Source organism: Arachis stenosperma, chromosome 6 (genome assembly GCF_014773155.1).
Source record: "Arachis stenosperma cultivar V10309 chromosome 6, arast.V10309.gnm1.PFL2, whole genome shotgun sequence".
Classification (NCBI taxonomy): domain Eukaryota; kingdom Viridiplantae; phylum Streptophyta; class Magnoliopsida; order Fabales; family Fabaceae; genus Arachis; species Arachis stenosperma.
The window spans coordinates 117621557-117628705 of record NC_080382.1 but is presented as its reverse complement, the minus strand read 5'-3'; the positions used below and the strand labels follow the sequence as shown (position 1 = coordinate 117628705).

The window sequence follows — 7149 nt, the reverse complement described above, 5'->3', positions numbered from 1 at the left end:
TTGGCCATGTCTAGTGTTTTGGACCGGAGCTTTCTTTGAAAGCTTGGCTGGCTGTGAAGCCATGTCTAATTCCTGGACCGGAGTCTTAGACTAGCATTGCAATGATTCCTGGAATCCAAATTAAGAATTTTGAAACTTTTATTTTCTATATAATTTTCGAAAAAAAAAACACAAAAAAAAAAACTTTTCAAAATCATAAAAAACCAAAAAATATTTTATGTTTCTTGTTTGAGTCTAGTGTCTAATTTTAAGTTTGGTGTCTTGCATGCATTGTTTATTTGATCTTGGTTCTATTTTCGAGTCAATAGTACAGGGAACTGAAGATTTAGAACATGCAACAGAGAAATTATACAGAAAAAGCTGGGCGTTCAAAACGCCCAGTGAAGAAGGACAGACTGGCGTTTAAACGCCAGCCAGGGTGCCTGGTTGGGCGTTTAACGCCCAAAAAGGTAGTGCATTGGGCGTTAAACGCCAGAATGTGCACCATTCTGGGCGTTTAACGCCAGGATGGCACAAGGGGGAGGATTTTGCTTTCAAAATCAATTTTTTTTCAAGTTTTCAAGGTTTTTCAAAATCAAATCTTTTTCAAATCATATCTTTTCAATCAAATGTTTTCAAAATCAATTTCTTTCCTTTTTCAAAGATACTTGCTAACAATTAATGATTTGATTGAACATTTCAAGTATGTTGCCTTTTCTGTTGAGAAAGGTTTAATGTTTGAATCATATCTTTTCTTGTTAGGCAAGTCATTAATTTTTAAAATCAAATCTTTTTAAAATTGTTTTCAAATCATATCTTCTCAATCATATCTTTTTAATCACATCTTTTTCAAAACAGTTTTTAATCATATCTTTTTGATTTCTAATTTCAAAATCTTTTTCAAAAATTACTTGATTTCTTTCCCACTCTTATTTTCGAAAATTAATTAATGTTTTTCAAAATGTTTTCAAATTCTTTTACTTAATTTTCGAAAAATTACCTTCCCTCCTCTCACATCCTTCTATTTATGGACTAACACTATTACTCAATGCACAATTCGAACTCCATCTTTCTTGATAAGTTCGAATTTTCTACCTCTGTCTTCTATTTTTCTTTTCCTCTGACACCTCAAGGAATCTCTATACTGTGACATAGAGGATTCCACATTTTCTTGTTCTCTTCTCTTTCATATGAGCAGGAACAAAGACAAAGGCATTCTTGTTGAAGCTGACCCTGAACCTGAAAGGACCTTGAAGCGAAAGCTAAGAGAAGCTAAGGCACAACTCTCCGTAGAGGACCTAACAGAAATCTTCAAAGAAGAAGAACCCATGGCAGCCAAAAACAACAACAATGCCAACAATGCAAGGAAGGTGCTGGGTGACTTTACTGCACCTACTCCCGACTTCTATGGGAGAAGCATCTCTATCCCTGCCATTGGAGCAAACAACTTTGAGCTTAAGCCTCAATTAGTTTCTCTAATGTAACAGAATTGCAAGTTCCATGGACTTCCATTGGAAGATCCTCATCAGTTCTTAGCTGAATTCTTGCAAATCTGTGACACTGTCAAGACTAATGGGGTTGACCCTGAGGTCTACAGACTTATGCTATTCCCTTTTGCTGTAAGAGACAGAGCTAGGATATGGTTGGACTCACAACCTAAAGAAAGCCTGGACTCATGGGAAAAGCTAGTCAATGCCTTCTTGGCAAAGTTCTTTCCACCTCAAAAATTGAGTAAGCTTAGAGTGGAAGTCCAAACCTTCAGACAGAAGGATGGAGAATCCCTCTATGAAGCTTGGGAAAGATACAAATAATTGATCAGAAAGTGTCCATCTGACATGCTTTCTGAATGGAGCATCATAGGTATTTTCTATTATGGTCTCTCTGAACTATCCAAGATGTCTTTGGATAGCTCTGCTGGAGGATCTCTTCATCTGAAGAAGACGCCTACAGAAGCTCAAGAACTAATTGAAATGGTTGGAAATAACCAATTCATGTACACTTCTGAAAGGAATCCTGTGAACAATGGGACTAATCAGAAGAAAGGAGTTCTTGAGATTGATACTCTGAATGCCATTCTGGCTCAGAACAAGATATTGACTCAACAAGTCAATTTGATTTCTCAAAGTCTGTCTGGAATGCAAAATGCACCAAGCAGTACTAAGGATGCTTCATCTGAAGAAGAAGCTTATGATCCTGAGAACCCTTCAATGGAAGAGGTGAATTACCTAAGAGAACCCTATGAAAACACCTATAATTCTTCATGGAGAAATCACCCAAATCTCTCATGGAAGAATCAAGAGAGACCTCAACAAGGTTTCAACAACAATAATGGTGGAAGAAACAGGTTTAGCAATGGCAAGCCTTTTCCATCATCTTCTCAGCAACAGACAGAGAATTCTAAGCAGAACAACTCTGACTTAGCAACCATGGTCTCTGATCTAATCAAAACCACTCAAAGTTTCATGACTGAAACAAGGTCCTCCATTAGGAATTTGGAGGCACAAGTGGGAAAGCTGAGCAAGAAAATTACTGAACTCCCTCCTAGTACTCTTCCAAGCAATACAGAAGAAAATTCAAAAAGAGAGTGCAAGGCCATCAACATGGCCGAATTTGGAGAGGAAGGAGAGGCAGTGAACGCCATTGAGGAAGACCTCAATGGGCGTGCACTGACCTCCACTGAGTTCCCCAATGAGGAACCATGGGAATCTGAGGCTCAAAATGAGACCATAGAGATTCCATTGGACTTACTTCTGCCTTTCATGAGCTCTGATGAGTATTCTTCTTCTGAAGAGGAAGAGTATGTCACTGAAGAGCAAGTTGCTAAATACCTTGGAGCAATCATGAAGCTAACTGACAAGTTATTTGGAAATGAGACTTGGGAGAACGAACCTCCTTTGCTCACCAAAGAACTGGATGACTTGTCTAGGCAGAAATTACCTCAAAAGAGACAAGACCCTGGGAAGTTTTCACTACCTTGTACCATAGGCACCATGACCTTCAAGAAGGCTCTGTGTGACTTAGGGTCAAATGTAAACCTCATGCCTCTCTCTGTAATGGAGAAGCTAGGGATCTTTGAGGTACAAGCTGCAAGAATCTCACTAGAGATGGCAGACAATTCAAGAAAACAAGCTTATGGACTTGTAGAGGATGTTTTGGTAAAAATTGAAGACCATTACATCCCTGCTGATTTCATAGTCCTAGAGACTGGGAAGTGCATGGATGAATCTATCATCCTTGGCAGACCCTTCCTAGCCACAGCAAAGGCTGTGATTGATGTTGATGGAGGTGAACTGATCATTCAAGTGAATGAAGAATCCTTTGTGTTTAAGGCTCAAGGATACCCCTCTGTCACCATGGAGAGGAAGCATGAAGAGCTTCTCTCAAATCAGAGTCAAACAGAGCCTCCACAGTCAAACTCTAAGTTTGGTGTTGGGAGGCCACAACCAAACTCTAAGTTTGGTGTTGAACCCCCATATTCAAACTCTAAGTTTGGTGTTGAGAGGTTCCAACATTGCTCTGAGCATCTGTGAGGCTCCATGAGAGCCCTCTGTCAAGCTACTGACATTAAAGAAGCGCTTGTTGGGAGGCAACCCAATGTTATATTTTATATATTTTCCTTTGTTATTTTATTTTATTTTGTAGGTTGATGATCATGAGAAGTCACAAAATCAATTGAAAAAGCAAAAACAGAATGAAAAACAGGAAGAAAAACAGCACACCCTGGAGGAAGAACCTACTGGCGTTTAAACACCAGTAAAGCTAGCAGGTGGGCGTTTAACGCCCAGTCTGGCACCATTCTGGGCGTTTAACACCAGAAAGGGGCACCAGACTGGCGTTAAACGCCAGGAAAGGGCAAGAACCTGGCGTTAAACGCCAGAAAAGGGCACCAGCCCGGCGTTTAACGCCAAAATTGGCTCAAAACGTGTTTTTGCATGCCATTTGGTGCAGGGATGACTTTTCCTTGACACCTCAGGATCTGTGGACCCCACAGGATCCCCACTTACCCCACCACCCTCTCTCTTCTTCACCCATTCACCAATCACCTCAACACCTCTTCCCCAAAAACCCTTCACCTATCAAATCCCATCCTTCTCTTCACCACTCACATCCATCCTTCATAAAACCCCACCTACCTCACCCTTCAAATTCAAACCACTTTCCCTCCCAAACCCACCCATACATGACCGAACCATGAGCCCCCCTCTCCTATATAAACCCTTCTTCACCCCTTCATTTTCACACAACCTAAACACCACTTCTCCCCCTCTTTGTCCGAACACAAAGCCATTCCCTTCTTCCTCATTTCTTCTTCTTCTACTCTCTTCTTTCTTCTTTTGCTCGAGGACGAGCAAACCTTTTAAGTTTGGTGTGGTAAAAGCATTGCTTTTTGTTTTTCCATAACCATTTATGGCATCCAAGGCCGGAGAAACCTCTAGAAAGAGGAAAGAGAAGGCAAAAGCTTCCACCTCCGAGTCATGGGAGATGGAGAGATTCATCTCAAGGGTGCATCAAGACCACTTTTATGAAGTTGTGGCCTTGAAGAAGGTGATCCCCGAGGTCCCTTTTTCACTCAAAAAGAGTGAATATCCGGAGATCCGACATGAGATCCGAAGAAGAGGTTGGGAAGTTCTTACCAACCCCATTCAACAAGTCGGAATCTTAATGGTTCAAGAGTTCTATGCCAATGCATGGATCACCAAGAACCATGATCAAAGTGTGAACCCGGATCCAAAGAATTGGCTTACTATGGTTCGGGGGAAATACTTGGATTTTAGTCCGGAAAATGTAAGGTTGGCATTCAACTTGCCTATGATGCAAGGAGATGAACATCCTTACACAAGAAGGGTCAACTTTGATCAAAGGTTGGACCAAGTCCTCACTGTTATTTGTGAAGAGGGCGCCCAATGGAAGAGAGATTCAAGAGGGAAGCCGGTTCAATTAAGAAGGCATGACCTCAAGCCCGTGGCTAGAGGATGGTTAGAGTTTATCCAACGCTCAATCATTCCCACTAGCAACCGGTCTGAAGTTACTCTAGACCGGGCCATCATGATTGGAGAAGAAGTAGAAGTTCATGAGGTTATAGCCCAAGAACTCTATAAGGTGGCGGACAAGTCCTCCACCTTAGCAAGGTTAGCCTTTCCTCACCTCATTTGTCACCTCTGTTATTCAGTTAGAGTTGACATAGAAGGAGACACCCCCATTGATGAGAATAAGCCCATCACTAAGAAAAGGATGGAGCAAACAAGAGACCCCTCTCATCATGAGATCCCTGAGATGCCTCAAGGGATGCACTTTCTTCCACAAAACTATTGGGAGCAAATCAACACCTCCCTAGGAGAATTGAGTTCCAACATGGGACAACTAAGGGTGGAGCACCAAGAACACTCCATCTTCCTCCATGAAATTAGAGAAGATTAAAGAATCATGAGAGAGGAGCAACAAAGACAAGGAAGAGACATTGAGGAGCTCAAGCACTCCATAAGACCTTCAAGAGGAAGAACAAGCCGCCATCACTAAGGTGGACCCGTTCTTTAATTTTCTTGTTCTTTATTTTCCTGTTTTTCGAATTTTAGTGCTTATGTTTGTTCATGTTTGTGTCTTATGATCATTAGTGTCTTAGTGTCTATGCCTTAAAGTTATGAATGTCCTATGAATCCATCACCTTTCTTAAATGAAAACTGTTTTTATCACAAAAGAACAAGAAGTACAGGATTTCGAATTCATCTTTAAAACTAGCTTAATTAGTTTGATGTGGTGACAATACTTTTTGTTTTCTGAATGTATGCTTAAACAGTGCATATGTCTTTTGAATTTGTTGTTCATGAATGTTAAAATTGTTGGCTCTTGAAAGAATGATGAAAAAGGAGACATGTTACTGAGGATCTGAAAAATCATAAAAATGATTCTTGAAGCAAGAAAAAGCAGTGAATACAAAAAAAAAAAGAAGGAGAAAAACGAAAAAAAGGGGAGAAAGAAAAAGAAAAGAAAAAGAAAGAAATAAAGTTGTGATCCAAGGCAAAAAGAGTGTGCTTAAGAACCCTGGACACCTCTAATTGGGGACTTTAGCAAAGCTGAGTCACAATCTGAAAAGGTTCACCCAATTATGTGTCTGTGGCATGTATGTATCCGGTGGTAATACTGGAAGACAGAGTGCTTTGGGCCACGGCCAAGACTCAATAAGTAGCTGTGTTCAAGAATCATCATACTTAACTAGGAGAATCAATAACACTATCTGGATTCTGAGTTCCTAAAGAAGCCAATCATTCTAAATTTCAAAGGATAAAGTGAGATGCCAAAACTGTTCGGAGGCAAAAAGCTACTAGTCCCGCTCATCTAATTTGGAGCTAAGTTTCATTGATAATTTGGAATCTATAGTATATTCTCTTCTTTTTATCTTATTTGATTTTCAGTTGCTTGGGGACAAGCAACAATTTAAGTTTGGTGTTGTGATGAGCGGATAATTTGTACGCTTTTTGGCATTGTTTTTAGTATGTTTTTAGTATATTTGGTTTAGTTTTTAGTATATTTTTATTAGTTTTTAGTTAAAATTCACTTTTCTGGACTTTACTATGAGTTTGTGTGTTTTTCTGTGATTTCAGGTATTTTCTGGCTGAAATTGAGGGACCTGAGCAAAAATCTGATTCAGAGACTGAAAAGGACTGCAGATGCTGTTGGATTCTGACCTCCCTGCACCCGAATTGGATTTTCTGGAGCTACAGAAGCCCAATTGGCGCGCTCTCAACGGCGTTAGAAATTAGACATTCTGGGCTTTCCAGCAATATATGATAGTCCATACTTTGCCCAAGATTTGATGGCCCAAACCGGCGTTCAAAGTCACCCTCAGAAATTCCAGCGTTAAACGCCGGAACTGGCACCAAAATGGGAGTTAAACGCCCAAACTGGCACAAAAGCTGGCGTTTAACTCCAAGAAGAGTCTCTACACGAAAATGCTTCATTGCTCAGCCCAAGCACACACCAAGTGGGCCCGGAAGTGGATTTTTATGTCATTTACTCATCTTTGTAAACCTTAGGCTACTAGTTTCCTATAAATAGGACCTTTTACTATTGTATTTTCATCTTTTGATCACTTTAGATCTCTAGATCATCTTTGGACATCTAGTTCTTAGATCATTTGGGAGGCTGGCCATTCGGCCATGCCTAGACCTTGTT

General features: G+C 40.4%; 1 non-coding gene across 1 annotated transcript; it reads right to left on the bottom strand.

Moving 5' to 3' along the window:
• Nucleotides 1-1712: 1712 nt before the first annotated feature.
• On the bottom strand, nucleotides 1713-1816 carry LOC130938121 (small nucleolar RNA R71). Its single transcript, XR_009069299.1, has one exon. It is a non-coding gene; the product is annotated as a small nucleolar RNA R71 (small nucleolar RNA).
• Nucleotides 1817-7149: the final 5333 nt, after the last annotated feature.